General features: G+C 46.3%; 1 long non-coding RNA gene across 3 annotated transcripts in view; it reads right to left on the reverse strand.

Moving 5' to 3' along the window:
• Positions 1-1,055: 1,055 nt before the first annotated feature.
• Positions 1,056-20,314, reverse strand: part of LOC143974415 (uncharacterized) — a 65,341-nt gene continuing 46,082 nt past the window's right edge. For all 3 annotated transcript variants that reach the window (XR_013272218.1, XR_013272219.1, XR_013272220.1), the window contains exons 2-4: positions 4,200-4,297; positions 1,809-1,952; positions 1,056-1,716 (exon numbers count right to left, since the gene is read on the reverse strand). This is a non-coding gene — a long non-coding RNA (uncharacterized LOC143974415). The remainder of the gene's footprint in view (positions 1,717-1,808; positions 1,953-4,199; positions 4,298-20,314) is intronic.

The following is a 20,314-nucleotide window of genomic DNA, read 5'->3' on the forward strand; positions in this document are numbered from 1 at the left end:
CATTACCCAGAAGACAACGCCACGAGGAGAGAAGAAAGAAGATCTCCGCGGAGGAGGAAGAGGCAGATTAGGATTATGTGCCTAGCAACAGGCATTACTGGTAAGTAAAAAAAAAATTATTTTTCATTTTTTTTTTTGATTTTTTTTTTCTAATTTTTAATGTATTTTTTTTTTCAGGGTGGCCCTCCACTTTAATTTTCTTGATATGTAATGGCAGAATGTCAAAATGTGCTTCCATTTTGTTTTCATTTTGTTATTATGACACTTCTTACCTGTCTCGTGGGCTGCCAATAGTGTAAGTAAGGAGGGGCTTCACAAAGTATCACACATTATTTAGGCATTCAGCTCTCAATCAAGTGGAGAGGGTTACCTGTCCTAAACATCCCCCCTCATTTTTTTTGCAAGGGCCCATCATATGGGGGGGGGGGGGATGGGGGGGTTATGACTCTCATAAGGGGACCTTATACTTTAGGCTTTAAATACTCGGTTCACAAAATGTTATACTAATTTTCACCAAAAATGTGGGTGTCTAATCTGCTTGCAATATTGATTTGTCAAATTACTAATTTTTGTTCTTGTTTCTCTACACAGTGTCCTTCAACGCCACAGGAATGGCAGACTGTGGCCTCCCACTTTGCCATTTTTTTGAAGTTGTGCCTTTTTCACCAACAGTGCAAACCCAAGTTCAGAGCGAGATGAGGGGACAGTCTCTTCTTCAGATAATGTTATTATGTTGTGGGTCTGCTACACACACACACACCTTCTTTTTGTAACTAATGTATGTAGTGCATTACTGACCAAAATCGTGCTCATTTTCAACACCATGGCAGGAAAATGGCATGATTGTCCAAATTTACACCTCACTGTGGGTGCTTTTTACTTAAGGCACATCCACTATGCACTACAAGTGCACTGCAAAAGTACACCTGAAACTGCACTTGGAGTGCAAAGTGGAGTTGCCTTTAGTAAATCACACTCCTTCTCAGCACAAACTAAAATTTGAATACAAACACATTTTATGCGCAATGAAAAAGGAAGCCACACATTGTTGATAATTAAACTTTTTAATACAAGCACATTCACATGTGCGTTTCGAAAAGGTTTTTACAACAAACCAAGAAATTGTGTGTATCCAAAACAGAGTTTAATCAGAATTTTGTTTCCTTGTTGTTTTTGTGTAAACAGGCATGTATTAACCCGTAAAATACTGAACACAGGAACTTACAAAGTTCAACTTTGAAAAGTGAAGACAATATCAGACCTGAGTATGTACAAACTGGGCTGATATTGCCTTCATCACATGGGGTGTCACCCCTGAAAAAAACAAATTTGGAAGATGCACACAGTGTGTCAACATGTGCTATCTCCCATCATGGGGGATCAATGTACATGCTTTGGGGCTGCAACCCCTTCATCTCAGCCACTTTCCCCAAAACATGTACATTGATCCACCATGATGGGAGATAGCGCTGTGCATCTTCCAAATTTGGAATTTCGATAAATACAACATTTTGTTTTTAAAATAGCAAAAAAAAAACCCTATCTAGTTCTTGTTGTTTCACACTCTCCCCAAAACATCCATGATGTTCTTCATTTTATTTTTAACATCATTGATGTTTTGTTGGATAATGTCCAAATCACGATTGCACCCCATTATCTCCCCGATCAAGATCTGGGCACTTTCACTGGTAAAACGGGAATCTTCTTACACATCACCTACAAAACAAAGCAAAAAAACACACCATGTAATAAAAATATGGTGATATACATTGCTGAGCTTACCGGAAGCTGTGTTCTCCGACACTCACCTGTTGTGGTGACAATTTGCCCAACCTCCACGATCTCTCCTTCCTCCTCCTCCTCCTGCTCCTCTGTTTGTGCTTTTGGAAGTTGGCCTTCTTTGGGAGGGGTGTGGTTCCTGGTGTCCTCATACTTGCCGAGTCTTCTCTCCCCTATGAGAATGTAAACAAAGAATAATTAGCACACAGAGGGCAGAAATATAGACAATTTCAGGTTTGAAATAAACGTTCCTATTGTTTCCATAGCCTCCCGCAGGGAATCAGATGTGTCTCCCAGGAGTAGCATGGCATCGTCTGCGTATAACATGATTTTTTCCTGAAACCTCCCATACTGGAAGCCTCGCACCCTCTGATTTGCTCTAATCAAGGATGCCACGGGTTCGATGGCAACGGCAAAAAGGAGGGGCGACAGTGGGCACCCTTGCCGAGTGCCCCTATGCAGGGTAAATGGGGCAGAAATGTGTCCCGCCTCTCTGATGGTCGCCCGAGGTGAGCGGTATAGTAGCTTCCCCCATGACAGGAACCCTTCACCGAAGCCAAACTTACCCATGACAGCCCATAAGTATTCCCACTCCACAATGTCAAACGCCTTGTGGGCGTCCAGAGAGAGCAAGGCCCTGTCGCCCACATTCTCCCCCTGTGTTTGAAGGTTTAGGTAAAGTCTACGGAGATTAATGGCTGTGGACTTTTGGGGCATGAAGCCTGCCTGGTCCGAGTGTATAATGGAGGAGATAACCCCATTGAGTCTCAGGGCCAAAACCTTGGCCAGGATTTTGATATCACTCTTTAAGAGTGATATCGGTCTGTATGAGCCCGGGTCTAAGGGGTCTTTACCTGGTTTTAGAAGGAGAACTATATTAGCCCTGGTCATGGAGTCAGGCAGACTCTGGCATTCCCTTGCATAGTTAAGAACCCTCAACAGGTGAGGCAGAATTACCTCCCCATATTGTTTGAAGACTTCCATTGGGAGGCTGTCATCCCCTGGGGCCTTTGAGTTCGGAAAGAGGCTAACAGCCCCTTGCAGTTCTTCCAGACTAATTGGAGAGTCCAGGAGTGCTCGGTGAGAATCAGAGAGTTTAGGCAGCTCAATTCCCTGCAGGTAGTCCCTTAAGTCAGTGGTCGAATAAGTCGCCCTGGATTTGTACAAGTCAGAGTAAAACCTCACCAGTTCTGCCATAACCTGAGTTTGGGTGTTTACTAGCCCCCCCCCCCCCCCCCCCCCTCAGTGTGCAACGCTCCAATAGACGGAGACGTCTGGGAGACCCTAACTATTTTGGCCAAAAGGCGGCCCGTTTGCTCTCCCTTCTCATAGAAGGCCTGCTTGTTGAAAAACCTTTTCCTGTCAGCTGCCTCCCTTGTAATCCGGGTAACCGCCTCCTGCGCGGCAAGCCACGCCTCCCTAGCCATATCAGAGGGGTTGGCAATATAATCTGCCTCTAGTCCCCTGAGAAACGCTTTAAATGTCTCCCATGCCAGCTTTAGATCAGGGTGATCCTCCTGTCATCTCCAAAACTCAGAGATCTCAGCCAACACCCTTTCATGAGAAGGAAATAGGTTAAGCCAAAACGCATTGAGTTTCCATGGTGCCCTAGGCAAATCCGTAGCCGGCTTGGCAATCAAGGAAACCAATAGGGGCGAATGATCTGATATACCCCTCCCCAGATATTTAATGTCCTCAGATAAATGTGTCGCTTGAGGTGAGCAGAGGCACAGATCAATTCTCGAAAGGGAGAGGTGGGTTTTCGAAAAACAAGAAAACATTTTCTGCAGTGGTGCACCACGGATCAGCCCATCCAAACTCCTCCGTAAACTTCCGCAATGCAGTTCGAGCCCTCGTGCTGGAAGTCGCCGGAGGCGGATGCTTATCCATAACTGGATCCATGTAGCAATTGAGGTCGCCCACAATAATAAAGGGTACATCCGAGTGGCCCAATTGATACGTCAGCAGAACCCTCAGTACCTCTGTCGTGAAAGGAGGTGGCACATATATAGCAGCAATTATACAATGCAATTGGTGAATTTTACACAGTAGTATCACATATCGTCCCTCATCATCAGTTTGTCCAACATTTGGAAATCTATGGCCCGATGCACCAGCACACTCACCCTCCTGGAGTAAGAGGTGTGAGTGGAATGGAATGCACTACCCACCAGGAAAATCCCAGGCAGGAGATCGTCTGAGGCACCAGGTGAGTCTCCTGCAGTGCATAGATGGTGGGGGAGTATTTCTTAAGAATGGTGGTTACCATGGAGCATGCCCCTAATGTTCCAGGACAGCAAAGATACAGTACACTTTGAAATATCCTCTCATATACATTATAGGGTAAGGCATCGTGTGTACCCTAGGCGCTTTAGGGAGTGCATAAGTGTGGGATGCCAAGTGTAACAAAATCATAGTACCTGAGTTCAAAATAAAGGAGTCCGCTTTGGCATGGAAGGTGAATTCGCACATGACACAGTTCCTCCTGTTTGCCTGCCGGTTCCTGCTTGAGTTGAAGCTGTGACAATAACAGAACAAAAAAATGAGAATCATAGCTGCAAAGTAAAAAAGCTCCTTGCCCCCGTGGGTGCGTGAAGAGTAACATTCCCCAAGTATTGAGAATGGTCTCTCTGGCCGACAGGAGAAGAGGTAGGTTCCATTCGGTTGAGTGGAGAAAAACTGGGACAAAGCGTATGCAAAAAACGTGGGTCGATCATACCCAAAACTTTGAATGCCTCTTTGGTTAAACTAATGAGTATTCCAGTCCAAAATACTACTTAGCCGTATTCAAATTAACTTCACTTGCTCTCATCGCTTGTGGAATAACAGTAGGTAACGGCTTCCCAGCCCAATAGTGTAATGTTTTCCGCTATGTGAACATGTTTTTTTTTTCCCATAAATTTTTTTTATTGATAATTGCATTGAACATGTTATACAGCCACATATTATAACATAAGGAAGTGCCTGTAAGACTCCAGGACCTTGCTATGTATCACAGATATAGAACAATGTTGAAATTCACTGGAAATCACACTTCATAATACAAAATCAGTAAAATGCGGCAATACAATCGGATGGCCCTCTAGCTTTGCAGGTATCTGTCAGAGGATTTCTCCTATTAGAGGGGGGAGAAAGGTAGCAAGTAGGGTATAGAGAAAGTAAAGAGAGAGAGATGTAAGAAAGTAAATCTAAGTGAGATAAGGGAAAGGGCAGAGCGAGGTGAGAGAGGGAGAAAAAGAGGAAAAAAAAAGAAAAAAAAAGGGGGGGCTAGGGTTGGGTAGGGGAGTGGGCGGTGGGGAGGAATGGTGGGCAAGGTAAGGTGTGGGAGAGTTATGGTATAAGTGTTGTTCGAGTCTATGTCCATTGTCCAGGTTTTGGGACGAGTACCCCGGCACAGATTTACTAAACAGTTACGGCCATCCTGATGGCGTTTGTCGCTCAAATGGTAGAGGCTCGAAAACGCTGCGTTGATTTGAAGTGAGTCCAGCATGCCCACGTTGTGGTAAACTTTTGGATCCTCTCTTGTGAAATGTGCACTAGTTCTTCAATTTCCTCTATTTTTGAGATCCTCAGGAACCATTCACCAATCGTTGGAGTGTGTGTGGCTCGCCAATGGACCGGGATGCATAATCTCGCCACATTCACCAAATGCATGGCCAAGAATTTATAGTACTCGGATTTGGTTAAACGGGTATGGTGTAAGAGGTACTGTGCTGGAGAGTAGTCTAAATTGTACGTAGTAATGTGAGCGATAAGCTCATGTACCTCTTTCGAAAAATGGTTGGAGGGAGCTACATTCCCACCAAATGTGGAGCATAGTGCCCCTTGCACTCTTACATCTCCAGCATGTATCTGGAATAGAGGGGGAAAATTTATGGTGTTCTATACCAGCGCGTCTTCACTTTATAGCAATTTTCTTGGATGGCGACATTCAGGGACCCTTTGTGGATATATTCATTGATGAGAACCCAGTCCTCCTCAGTGAGGGAGATTTGGAGGTCCGCCTCCCAGGCTGAGTGAACTGAATCTGGGGCGGCGGGGGTTTCGTCCATAAGTAAACTATATATGTATGACATTAAGTGCCTTTGCGGGGGATCTCGCATGCACAATGTTTCGAAAGGTGTCATTTTTCTAGACCAAGCTTCCGTTCTCGCCTGAGCGGAGAGAAAGTGCCGGAGTTGTCTATATGACCAAAACGGGAAAGAATTGGAAGGGGATGAGGCAACTAAGTCCTCATAAGTGCGGGGGGACCCGCGGGTGAAGAATTGGTGTGCTAAAACACTATCGAATGGCCGTTCCTGGTTTAGAAAAGCAGTGGAGACTCCTGGTGCAAAACTGGGGTTTCCCCTAAGTGGGGTTAGGGGTCAGAGAACCGAGGAGAATGTTGCAGTTTTAGTCGCTTTTCTAAAGGCTCTGAGAGATGGATTAATAAGAGGATGGCCTGTGGTCCCCGACGGCCAGTGTTGTGATAGAACCCAGGGTAGGAACCTAAGGGGGAGTCGTTTAAAGAAATTTTCTAGGGTCACCCAGACCTTTCCAGCCGCGTGGACATTCCAATCAACAATTCGGTTGAGATGGCTTGCCAGGAAGTATTTATAGAGGTCCGGTAGCCCAATACCCCCCCTAAGTTTCGGGCATGTAAGACCTGCATATTTGATCCGGGGTGGGGAATTCTTCCATATAAACAACGAGACTGCCCTCTTGTATGTCGCAAAGAAGGAAGTAGGCAGGTCAATGGGGATGCACTGCATGAGGTATAGAAGGCGCGGCATAATTATAATTTTCAGGAGAGCCGCTCTGCCAAACCATGAGACGTTTAAATTACCCCAGTCTTTCAGATCCTGTTGGGCTCTTTTCAGGGCAACCAGAAAGTTCTCATTGTAGAGATCGGCCAGTTTCGCCGTGATTTTTATACCTAGATAAGTGATAGCCCTCTGGTTCCACCGAAAGGTGAAAGATTCCTGGCAGCTATCTACTTCCTTTTTTGTGAGGGACGTTCAGATCATGTGATTTTGTATAATTGATCTTTAAGTGTGATAGGGCCCCAAAATGTTCTAAATCCTTCAGCAGGTTAGGAATGGACGTAAGAGGGGAAGTGATCGAGAGGAGGATATCATCCCTAAAGGCGGCTACCTTGTATTCCTTTTCCTGGATCAGCAGTCCCTTGATGTCGGGATTGGCTTTTAATCTATTGAGGAAGGGTTCCAGTAACAGGACAAAAATCAGAGGGGATAGCGGACATCCCTGTCGCGTACCATTACCGATTGTGAAGGCGTCCGACAGGTGGCCATTAACCCTGACCCTCGTGCTTCGGGAAGAGTATAAGGCTGAGATATGAGCTAGCATGCGAGGATGGAAACCCACCGCCCGCAAGGTCTCGCGCATGTAGTCCCAGGCCACCCTGTCGAGCGCCTTCTCGGCATCTAAGGATAGGAAAAAGCCTTGAGTACTGGAATTAGTGAACCAGTGGTGCAGGTTTAATGCTCTTATGGTATTGTCCCTAGCCTCCCTTCCCGGGACAAAACCCACCTGGTCTAAGGAGATAAGGCTGGGTAGGAGTGGGGATAGCCTATTCGCTAAAATTTTGGCGTAGAGTTTAATATCCACGTTGAGGAGGGATGTAGGCCTATAATTTTGTACTTGTGTGGTGTCCTTTCCTTCTTTTGGTATAACCGTAATGTGGGCTTCTAACATACGGCCGACTGAGACCCCAGGGTTCGCCATGGTGTTAAAGGGGGGCGTGTCCGGATGTAAGAGCAGGCAGACGTCTGTGTGAGGAGCTCCGGCCATCCAATCTTTAATCCTTTCCCATCCTGCCAAACTAAAGGCTAAAACCAGGGGATTTGCTTGCCAGAGGGGCTATTATACCCTCCTACATCATCCGGAGAGACTATTGCGGACTTTTGTGGAAGTGGATGCCCGGGAGCAGGCTGATCATCCTCCTTGTTCCTGCTGCCATCTTTCCGGCCTGCGTGAGGCTGTGGGGAACGTCCGTGGACTGTGGGAGAGGTAAGGGGCTCCCCTCTACCATCCATCATCCTCTTTGTGTCCCAGGGTGGCCCACTGACCAGCGGGGACACTGGCGCTGCCGATCGGGACCGAGGCCTAGGGCGGCCTAGTACAGCCTGCCACTGACTGGACTTTCCTAAGCGGCCGTCCGGCGAGGGAGCTCCGCGATCGGCCTGGAGGATGGCATGGGGTCGCTGCTGCCTAGGTGGGGGCTCTCATATCCCTGGGCTTCTCATCTGGAGTTGGTTGGGGAGCTGAGGGGCCGCTGTTGCCGCCGTTGCGGTCGCGGCCTAGCGGGGCCTAGTACAGCCTAAGGTGCAGGGCAGTTTCCTACCAGGTGGCTGGGGAGGGAGTGCAGTGACCGGACTGACCCGTGCAAACTGTCACAGCCCCCTTTCTTTTCCTTGCTGGACGCTGCTGGTTCTCGGGGGGGGGGGGGGGGGCTGGTTCTATGCACAGACTGTGGGCGCCTGAGATACTTACATACCTCACTTCATTCATCAATCCGGCTCCCTGAACCCTGCCACTTTGAACTGTGGGGAGAGGAGGCCCACGAACACTTACGGACTTACTTTCCTTCATGGGCCCCAAGCACCGGCCTAGGAGCTCTTCTGCACCGAGCTGCTCGGCTCCTGTGCCGGCTGCACAGCCAGATCCTTCTCTCATAGGGAGGCTACAGTCGCTGCTTGCCGAACTACACATGGAATCTGGGTCCTCTGTGAGTGTGGCTCTGCCTGCCCCCCCTCCCAAGACAGTACTGCGGTGATACTGGCAGCTATCGAGCAAAGTAAAACCTCTATGCTTGTGAGAATAGAATGTAATCTTATCAGGAATGACCTGGTCAAGATCAGGGGCAGGTTGACAGAATCTGAATCTAGAATATCTGCAACTGAGGATCTTACGGCCAACCACACCAACACTATAGCAGACCTGCAACGCACGGTACAACTGCTAGTCGCCAAATCCGACGACGCGGAAAACAGAGCAAGACGTAACAATGTACGTGTCTTAGGTCTACCGGAGGGGGAAGAGGGTGACCGGCCAGCGGAATTTGCGGAAGAATTCTTCAAAAAGCTGTTGAATCTCGCGGACATCTCCCCGACGTATGTTGTGGAGCGTGCCCACCGTGTCCCCACAAGACATTTTATCCCTGGCGCGAATCCCCGTCCCTTCTTGGTCCACTTTTTGAATTTTAGGGACCGTGACAGGATCCTTTCTACAGCTCACAAACACCCTTCCCTTCCATATGGCAACTCCTCAATCCTTCTGTTTCCAGATTTCTCGGCAGACCTGCAGTGCAAGAGAAAGTCCTTTAATGATGTCCGCAAGCGCCTACGTTAAAAATATATAAAATACAGCATGCTATACCCCAGCCGTCTTCGGCTCGGTGAGGTTTTTTGATACGCCTGAGGATGCAAATGACTGGCTGAACAACCTATGTTAACTACAATGGCATCCCCATCCTAAGTCATTTTCTGTCAGTCACCATGGCAATTCCTTTTTTCTTCCGGATCCGGGGACTGGGGGGGTTGTGCTTGCCGGAGGTGTTATCCTGATGTAGGTTCCTTGGCTCTTCTTATCAGCTTGCTGATGCTGGTTGTCTCCGGAGCCCACCGAGCAGTTTTTCCCCGTTCTAGTGGGAGGGAGTACATTCAATTCCGGATGATGGTGAACTGACCTCCCCCTTTCCTGTGATAGTCGGGATGTATTACCGTTGCTCACTTCAGATCCTGATGGTTCTAAACTGGATTTGCCTTTTTTTTACACATCCTACTAACTCGGAGCTCCCTGGTTAGATATAACTCAGGGACACTTCAGATCTTCCCCTTCATAACGGATTCCGTTTTTAACTCCCCTTGAAGAGGCGTCAGCGGCATAGTGTTGTTGCAACTTCTGAACTTTTTTGTTTTAAAGGAGTCTGAAGACTTAACTGTTTGGTTTTAGGTTTTGGGTATTAAACTGGCCATAGTTATTGGTACTGTTTTTTTCGTTTTCTTTTTTGTTTTCTTTTTTCACAGTTCAGGTACTCATGGTCAATAGGGAGTTCACAGGTTATTTTTCTTTTTCTTTTTTTTTCATTGTATGCTCTGTATCCACTGAATGTTGCTTATGTCTTGAATGTTATCTTAATGCATACCATACCCACTGGTAGGACTGTTAGTTCTTATATAAGTATTGCTATGCTGTATCATATTTCTCATTGCTTACATGGAGTTAAGACTGGTGTCATGGAATGTCCGGGGTCTTAATGACAAGGTAAAAAGGGCATTAATGTTTAAATATTTGAATAATCATAGGCCCCATGTCTTGTTTTTGCAGGAGACCCATCTCCTGGGGAACAAGATACTGGCATTGCGCAGGCCCTGGGTAAGTCAATCATTTCACGCAACGTACTCTAGCTATGCGAGGGGAGAGGCCATTTTACTGAATAAATCCCTAGCTTATAATGTTGTTCACCTCCATACTGACCAGGGGGGCCGATTCATAATCCTACTGTTAGAAATCAGACAGGTGATCTATGCTTTCGTAAATATTTACGTGCCTCCCCCCTTTAACCCACAGGTTCTTTACAGGCTGAGTGAACTTCTGGCCCCACTACAATTCTCCATACTGTATATAGCTGGTGATTTTAATTCTATTTTGGATCCGTCCCTGGATTCGTCCAATCCATATAGGGTGTGCTCACAGGACCTGCTGCAATGGGCTCAAACATTTAATTATACTGAGATCTGGAGATGGAAGCATCACAGTGCTAGGGCTTATTCCTTTCACTCCTCCACTCATAAATCGGGCTCCAGAATTGACCTGGTCTTTGGCAACTCCGGTGCCCTAGCAGTGGTGAGGGGGGCCTCGTACTTGCCTGCGGGCCCTCTGATCACGCACCTTTGGAGGTCATCTTGCAGTTGTCGGATACCAGGGGAAGAGACTGTTGGCGTCTAGCACCTTTGGAGGTCATCTTGCAGTTGTCGGATACCAGGGGAAGAGACTGTTGGCGTCTAGCACCCAAATGGTTGCAGGACTCGAGGGTGGGGGAGGAGGTCGCTCCTAAATTACAACAATACTGGGAGATTAATGAGGATTCCACCTCAGCACAGATGGTCTGGGACGCCTTTAAAGCTAACACCAGAGGTGAATACATCTCAGCTATTAAGGCGGTCCGCTCTGAGATGTCCTGCCAGGTTCAGACACTCGAGGAGGGAGAGGCTAAGGCGGCTGAGGCATTTTCTGGCTCACCGACTCTGGACCACTATAGTCGGCTAGCTAAGGCAAGAAGGGCCTTGTCCCTACATCTTGCAGCGGCTACACATTTAGACTTAAAGACTATGGCGGGAAAAACTTTTGAGTCCGGTGACAAAAATAGCAAACTCCTAGCAAATTTAGTGGCTGATTCAAAAATGCAGACAGTGGTGTCAGAGATCTGTGGGTCGGATGGTCAACTGGTATCTGCGCCCGAACTGATTCTTTATGAAAATTTGTATAGTGCAGTCCCTGGCTGGTCTGAGGACAGGCCAAGGGAGTTTCTCTATTCCCTACATTTACCCACTCTTTCACAGGAGGATAGTGAGTTTCTAGATAAGGACTTTACCATGGAGAAAATAGAAGAGGCAATTTGTTCATTCCCTAGCGGGAAGACACCTGGACCTGATGGTCTACCTGGAGAGTGGTACAGAATGTACGCCTCCTTAGTTGCACCAATATTGTTAAAACTCTTCTCTGACAGTAAAAATCAGATGGAATTACCCCCTTCCATGTATCAGGCACACATAGTGCTTATCCCTAAGCCCGGTAAGGATGTCTTCCTTTGTACTTCTTACAGACCGATCTCTCTGCTAAATTATGACCTCAAGATTTTGACAAAAATTCCAGCCACCAGACTGCGAACGGTTCTGCCATCCCTGATTGATATAGACCAGACGGGCTTCATGCCAGGGAAATCCACAGATATAAATTTACATAGAGTGTTTACCCATCTTCAATTACCTCCCACTGAGTCCTCCACGAGGGTAATGGTTACATTAGACATCGAAAAGGCGCTTGACTCAGTGGCGTGGCCGTTTATGTCCTCAGTCCTGGAGGTTATGGGTTTTGGAGTAGAATTTCATAATTGCGGTTGCGTTGCGGTCGCGGCCTAGCGGGGCCTAGTACAGCCTAAGGTGCAGGGCAGTTTCCTACCAGGTGGCTGGGGAGGGAGTGCAGTGACCGGACTGACCCGTGCAAACTGTCACAGCCCCCTTTCTTTTCCTTGCTGGACGCTGCTGGTTCTCGGGGGGGGGGGGGCTGGTTCTATGCACAGACTGTGGGCGCCTGAGATACTTACATACCTCACTTCATTCATCAATCCGGCTCCCTGAACCCTGCCACTTTGAACTGTGGGGAGAGGAGGCCCACGAACACTTACGGACTTACTTTCCTTCATGGGCCCCAAGCACCGGCCTAAGAGCTCTTCTGCACCGAGCTGCTCGGCTCCTGTGCCGGCTGCACAGCCAGATCCTTCTCTCATAGGGAGGCTACAGTCGCTGCTTGCCGAACTACACATGGAATCTGGGTCCTCTGTGAGTGTGGCTCTGCCTGCCCCCCCTCCCAAGACAGTACTGCGGTGATACTGGCAGCTATCGAGCAAAGTAAAACCTCTATGCTTGTGAGAATAGAACGTAATCTTATCAGGAATGACCTGGTCAAGATCAGGGGCAGGTTGACAGAATCGGAATCTAGAATATCTGCAACTGAGGATCTTACGGCCAACCACACCAACACTATAGCAGACCTGCAATGCACGGTACAACTGCTAGTCGCCAAATCCGACGACGCGGAAAACAGAGCAAGACGTAACAATGTACGTGTCTTAGGTCTACTGGAGGGGGAAGAGGGTGACCGGCCAGCGGAATTTGCGGAAGAATTCTTCAAAAAGCTGTTGAATCTCGCGGACATCTCCCCGACGTATGTTGTGGAGCGTGCCCACCGTGTCCCCACAGGACATTTTATCCCTGGCGCGAATCCCCGTCCCTTCTTGGTCCACTTTTTGAATTTTAGGGACCGTGACAGGATCCTTTCTACAGCTCACAAACACCCTTCCCTTCCATATGGCAACTCCTCAATCCTTCTGTTTCCAGATTTCTCGGCAGACCTGCAGTGCAAGAGAAAGTCCTTTAATGATGTCCGCAAGCGCCTACGTTAAAAATATATAAAATACAGCATGCTATACCCCAGCCGTCTTCGGCTCGGTGAGGTTTTTTGATACGCCTGAGGATGCAAATGACTGGCTGAACAACCTATGTTAACTACAATGGCATCCCCATCCTAAGTCATTTTCTGTCAGTCACCATGGCAATTCCTTTTTTCTTCCGGATCCGGGGACTGGGGGGGTTGTGCTTGCCGGAGGTGTTATCCTGATGTAGGCTCCTTGGCTCTTCTTATCAGCTTGCTGATGCTGGTTGTCTCCGGAGCCCACCGAGCAGTTTTTCCCCGTTCTAGTGGGAGGGAGTACATTCAATTCCGGATGATGGTGAACTGACCTCCCCCTTTCCTGTGATAGTCGGGATGTATTACCGTTGCTCACTTCAGATCCTGATGGTTCTAAACTGGATTTGCCTTTTTTTTACACATCCTACTAACTCGGAGCTCCCTGGTTAGATATAACTCAGGGACACTTCAGATCTTCCCCTTCATAACGGATTCCGTTTTTAACTCGCCTTGAAGAGGCGTCAGCGGCATAGTGTTGTTGCAACTTCTGAACTTTTTTGTTTTAAAGGAGTCTGAAGACTTAACTGTTTGGTTTTAGGTTTTGGGTATTAAACTGGCCATAGTTATTGGTACTGTTTTTTTCGTTTTCTTTTTTGTTTTCTTTTTTCACAGTTCAGGTACTCATGGTCAGTAGGGAGTTCACAGGTTATTTTTCTTTTTTTTTCATTGTATGCTCTGTATCCACTGAATGTTGCTTATGTCTTGAATGTTATCTTAATGCATACCATACCCACTGGTAGGACTGTTAGTTCTTATATAAGTATTGCTATGCTGTATCATATTTCTCATTGCTTACATGGAGTTAAGACTGGTGTCATGGAATGTCCGGGGTCTTAATGACAAGGTAAAAAGGGCATTAATGTTTAAATATTTGAATAATCATAGGCCCCATGTCTTGTTTTTGCAGGAGACCCATCTCCTGGGGAACAAGATACTGGCATTGCGCAGGCCCTGGGTAAGTCAATCATTTCACGCAACGTACTCTAGCTATGCGAGGGGAGAGGCCATTTTACTGAATAAATCCCTAGCTTATAATGTTGTTCACCTCCATACTGACCAGGGGGGCCGATTCATAATCCTACTGTTAGAAATCAGACAGGTGATCTATGCTTTCGTAAATATTTACGTGCCTCCCCCCTTTAACCCACAGGTTCTTTACAGGCTGAGTGAACTTCTGGCCCCACTACAATTCTCCATACTGTATATAGCTGGTGATTTTAATTCTATTTTGGATCCGTCCCTGGATTCGTCCAATCCACATAGGGTGTACTCACAGGACCTGCTGCAATGGGCTCAAACATTTAATTATACTGAGATCTGGAGATGGAAGCATCACAGTGCTAGGGCTTATTCCTTTCACTCCTCCACTCATAAATCGGGCTCCAGAATTGACCTGGTCTTTGGCAACTCCGGTGCCCTAGCAGTGGTGAGGGGGGCCTCGTACTTGCCTGCGGGCCCTCTGATCACGCACCTTTGGAGGTCATCTTGCAGTTGTCAGATACCAGGGGAAGAGACTGTTGGCGTCTAGCACCTTTGGAGGTCATCTTGCAGTTGTCGGATACCAGGGGAAGAGACTGTTGGCGTCTAGCACCCAAATGGTTGCAGGACTCGAGGGTGGGGGAGGAGGTCGCTCCTAAATTACAACAATACTGGGAGATTAATGAGGATTCCACCTCAGCACAGATGGTCTGGGACGCCTTTAAAGCTAACACCAGAGGTGAATACATCTCAGCTATTAAGGCGGTCCGCTCTGAGATGTCCTGCCAGGTTCGGACACTCGAGGAGGGAGAGGCTAAGGCGGCTGAGGCATTTTCTGGCTCACCGACTCTGGACCACTATAGTCGGCTAGCTAAGGCAAGAAGGGCCTTGTCCCTACATCTTGCAGCGGCTACACATTTAGACTTAAAGACTATGGCGGGAAAAACTTTTGAGTCCGGTGACAAAAATAGCAAACTCCTAGCAAATTTAGTGGCTGATTCAAAAATGCAGACAGTGGTGTCAGAGATCTGTGGGTCGGATGGTCAACTGGTATCTGCGACCGAACTGATTCTTTATGAAAATTTGTATAGTGCAGTCCCTGGCTGGTCTGAGGACAGGCCAAGGGAGTTTCTCTATTCCCTACATTTACCCACTCTTTCACAGGAGGATAGTGAGTTTCTAGATAAGGACTTTACCATGGAGAAAATAGAAGAGGCAATTTGTTCATTCCCTAGCGGGAAGACACCTGGACCTGATGGTCTACCTGGAGAGTGGTACAGAATGTACGCCTCCTTAGTTGCACCAATATTGTTAAAACTCTTCTCTGACAGTAAAAATCAGATGGAATTACCCCCTTCCATGTATCAGGCACACATAGTGCTTATCCCTAAGCCCGGTAAGGATGTCTTCCTTTGTACTTCTTACAGACCGATCTCTCTGCTAAATTATGACCTCAAGATTTTGACAAAAATTCCAGCCACCAGACTGCGAACGGTTCTGCCATCCCTGATTGATATAGACCAGACGGGCTTCATGCCAGGGAAATCCACAGATATAAATTTACATAGAGTGTTTACCCATCTTCAATTACCTCCCACTGAGTCCTCCACGAGGGTAATGGTTACATTAGACATCGAAAAGGCGCTTGACTCAGTGGCGTGGCCGTTTATGTCCTCAGTCCTGGAGGTTATGGGTTTTGGAGTAGAATTTCATAAATGGATTACTATCTTATATAAGGAACCATCGGCGCAGATTAAGATTGGTGGTGCTCTGTCAGCACCCTTTGCCGTCAGAAGAGGAACGAGGCAAGGTTGTCCACTGTCACCGGCTCTTTTTGCCTTGGTGATGGAGCAACTTGCCTCGGCCCTCAGACAGGCGGACGAGGTTAGAGGGATACAGGTGGGATCCATACAAGTGAAAGTAGCTTTGTATGCAGATGATCTTATCCTTTTTTTAAGTGTTCCTGCCCAGTCCCTCAGAGAGAAGCTAACCATTCTTTCTAATTTCACTAGCTGTTCGGGACTGAAGGTAAACTGGGATAAGTCTCAAATTATGCCGATAGATAGGGAGGCAAAAGATGTAGCAGATCCCAACCTGCCATTACTGTGGACAGAATAGAAAAAATGTAAACTGCGCTAGGATAAATAGTGTAAAATTGACAAACTAACAAAAATAGGCAGCAGCAATAAATGTGATATGGCACCCAACAGTAATAAAGAATATACAAAGCCGCGCCAACCCTCCCCTACATATATAATATAAATTCAAATTAAGAAATAATAAAGACTAGTACAATTAAGCAATAGACTTCAAAAAATGTGGAGATGACCAAAAAAGCCAAAAATGGCATAAAATAAAAATAAAAAGTCCAATTTGAGAAAAGTTCACAGGTGAATCCAAATAACGGACATAAGTGTTCTTAAATGACAGCACCACAGTGGTTCAACACTTTCCAAGGCGCGTGAGATACCCGTCACCATATGTTGAATGCGCTTACCAGAAAATATATGGAATGAAGCATATATAAATGATAAACGGATGACATCCAGGTTAACCTTCCTCAGCTGGGTCAGCACTCCATCTCTTAGCGGTGTTTCCAAGATAATAATCTGTTCAGTGGTCTCGATATGAAGCACTCAGAGGCCCACAGAAAAGAAAGGGACTGACATAGCGTAATAACGTAGGAACAGTTTAATGAATAAAAGTAATGCACTTACAGGTTTGTAGATAAAATATGCTGTATTTTATCTACAAACCTGTAAGTGCATTACTTTCATTCATTAAACTGTTCCTACGTTATTACGCTATGTCAGTCCCTTTCTTTTCTGTGGGCCTCTGAGTGCTTCATATCGAGACCACTGAACAGATTATTATCTTGGAAACACCGCTAAGAGATGGAGTGCTGACCCAGCTGAGGAAGGTTAACCTGGATGTCATCCGTTTATCATTTATATATGCTTCATTCCATATATTTTCTGGTAAGCGCATTCAACATATGGTGACGGGTATCTCACGTGCCTTGGAAAGTGTTGAACCACTGTGGTGCTGTCATTTAAGAACACTTATGTCCGTTATTTGGATTCATCTGTGAACTTTTCTCAAATTGGACTTTTTATTTTTATTTTATGCCATTTTTGGCTTTTTTGGTCATCTCCACATTTTTTGAAGTCTATTGCTTAATTGTACTAGTTTTTATTATTTCTTAATTTGAATTTATATTATATATGTAGGGGAGGGTTGGCGCGGCTTTGTATATTCTTTATTACTGTGGACAGATAAAATTAAATATCTGGGTATTCATATCTCCACTTCTACCTCTGAATATGGTGCCCTCAACTTGGAGCCACTGGTGCAGAGGATGAGGACCAGACTGAAAGCGTAGGCACATCTCCCTCTCACCTTGATTGGGCGGATCAATTTATTTAAGATGAAGCTTCTGCCTGCCTGTCTTCCTCTATGTTCTCAGACATGCACCAGTCTGGATCCCAAAAAGAGTATTCCGCACAATAAATTCCATCTTGGTGTCCTTTCTCTGGGGCACTGGTCAGCCGAGATTTAAGTTGATGGTGCTGCAGAGGCCTTGGGGAGAGGGTGGTTTGGCTTGCCCGGACCTAAATTCCTATTTTTTGGCGGCTCTCCTGTCTCACGCCCACAACTAGCTGGTCTCGGATGAGTCCAACACGGCAGTGGTCCTGGAAGCAGCATGTTTGGGATCATATGAGGCGCTACGGTACATACTTTACCGTGGCCCTAGAGCTCGGTTCCCTCTCACCGCTGCAATGAGAGCAGTCATAAGGGCATGGTCAGTAGCTAACTCAATACGCCCGGTACCCTCGGGACACATCTCCCCGCATAATCCTCTTCGGTTTAACCCAAACTTATCAGAATTCGGATCCATTCCCGACCCTAACGTGTGGGCAAGTAGGGGTATCAAGTATATTGATCAGCTCTGTTTTGAGGGCAAAATACAGACTTTTGGCAGGCTGAAACAACAATATACCTTGCCTAACTCACACCTATTTAGATTCTTACAACTTAATCACGCTTTTCAGACGCAGTTTAAAAATGCCCCAGTGGCTTTTTATACATCGAGGTTGGAGACTCTGCTCAGGGATGAGAATCTATCTAAGCCTCTATCCACCATATATAAAGCATTACTCCCTAACGTTCATACGGGTCTGGAAGACCTTAAGGCAAAGTGGAAGGTAGATTTCCCTACATTAGACACAGAGGACTGGGAAGACATATGGGAGTATCCATTCTCACAGTTAGTGTCAGCCAGAGATAAATTGGTGCAATTTAAAATAGTACATAAGGTGTATTACACACCTATACGTCTTCACAGAATTTATCCATCTGTTTCTGCCTCTTGTTGGAGATGCAACACGCTTCGGCGGATTTCATACACATGTTCTGGAGCTGCCCTCAGATAGAAATCTTCTGGGTTGAAGTGACCAAATTTATTCTGACAGTCACCACCGTTTCTGTACCATTGTCTGTAGAGATATGTCTGCTGGGATTGGTCATGCCACTGGCTCCACGCCGGGCGATCAGAACACTGCTAGGACTATTATTATACTATGCCCGTAAATCTATAGTACTCAAATGGAAGGCCTCGGCCGCACCCTCAATTAATTTCTGGAAGAGTTTAGTGAATACAGCTCTACCACTGTATAAGGCTACATATCTGTGTATTAAATTGTAGATTTCATCCTAGGAATAATCAAAGGAGGCAGTAGGGTATGGGCAAAATTGGAGGTTGCTCTGCATTGGTGGTAGAGCGTACAGTGGATTTGTTAGACATACATGCAAGTGAATGTATGTCTGTTGGGGGCTTTGTTTTTTACTTTTGTTGGTTTTGTTTGTTTTTTGACTCAGGGGTATATAGTAGTGACCAGCCTGGGTATGCCCAATAGGCTGTAAGTTGTTTTATGTTTACCTTGCAAATCAATAAAAATAATTGAAAAAAAAAAAAGGTGGTTATTAAGTTCGGGGACAACACTGTGGAGAAAAATTTGTAATATTGTAAAGTGAACCCATCCGGGCCCGGGCTCTTCCCTGTTTTCATATGTTTTAGGGCCAGTCGGAGTTCTTCTATAGATAGGGGCCGTTCCATGTCCTCAGCCTGTGACTGTGAGATTGGTGTCGGGCAATATTGGGCTAGGAAGTCTCTAATATCTGCTAGTCTCTTTTCTGTTTGGGTTAGATTCTGGGTAGAGGGTTTCAGGTTATATAATTCTTTGTAGTAGTGTTCAAAGCATTGCGCAATATCTTCATTTTTAGAAAGGGGCACGCCTTGTGAGTTTTGAATCCGGTGAATCGTGTTAGAGGGTCTGGAGGACTTTACTACGCGTGCTAACATTCTCCCACATTTATTGCCTTGTTCATAAAAAACCCTCTGGTGAAGGACATATTGGCGTCTCGTGCGTTTCATGCGAACATGTTTATATGGAGGTCTGGTCAACCTCCTTCTGCTGCATTTCTTCCCGCTTGTCTGATAATGTGTTCATTGGCATCCAGCCAAGCGGACACCTCGGCAGCCGCCTCAAAGAAGTGGGACTGGCCCCCCGCCTTAAGATCAATATTTAGCAGGGATATGGGCCTGTAACTACCACATGAAGAAGGGTCTTTCCCTTCCTTGTGTATTACTGATATATGTGCTCGCAGGCTGTCTCTGGTAAAAGTGCTTTCAGGACCGACTGTATTGAAAAGTTTGACCATCTAGGGGCCTAGTATTGGGAGGAATGTCTGATAATATTGAAAAGTATAGCCATCAGGGCCTGGATCTTTCCCCAGTTTCATCATGCCTATGGCTTGTTGGAGTTCTGTAAGCCCTTGTATACACGGTTGGAGATTCCGACGGAATGTGTCCTATCGGACCGTTTTGTCGGATATTCCGACTGTGTGTGGTCTCCATCGGACTGTTTCCTTTGGAATATCCGACGGACCAACTTTTCCAACTTGCCGGTAAAATTTTCCGACAAAATGCTCCGATCGGACATACTCCGATCATGTGTAGCCTACTCTGACGGACAACGTGCCACGCATGCTCAGATCAAATTCCTAGACCAAAGCTATTGGCTAGAGGCAATTCAGTTCACATTGTGCGCTATACAAGTATTTCATTCATTCATTCATACTAGCCTGAAGGTAGTCCCGTCGTAATGAAATAACGTCATCACGTTATGTACAATCGGATTTTCCGAAAACTTTGTCCGACCGTGTGTATGCAACAGTTTCGGACAGAATCCAACGGATTTGGTTGTCAGAATGTCCGACCGTGTGTACAAGGGCTTAGTGTTATTGG

Source organism: Lithobates pipiens, unplaced genomic scaffold (genome assembly GCF_037356315.1).
Source record: "Lithobates pipiens isolate NorthernLeopardFrog02 unplaced genomic scaffold, aLitPip1_a1.2 Scaffold_13, whole genome shotgun sequence".
NCBI classification, from domain to species: domain Eukaryota; kingdom Metazoa; phylum Chordata; class Amphibia; order Anura; family Ranidae; genus Lithobates; species Lithobates pipiens.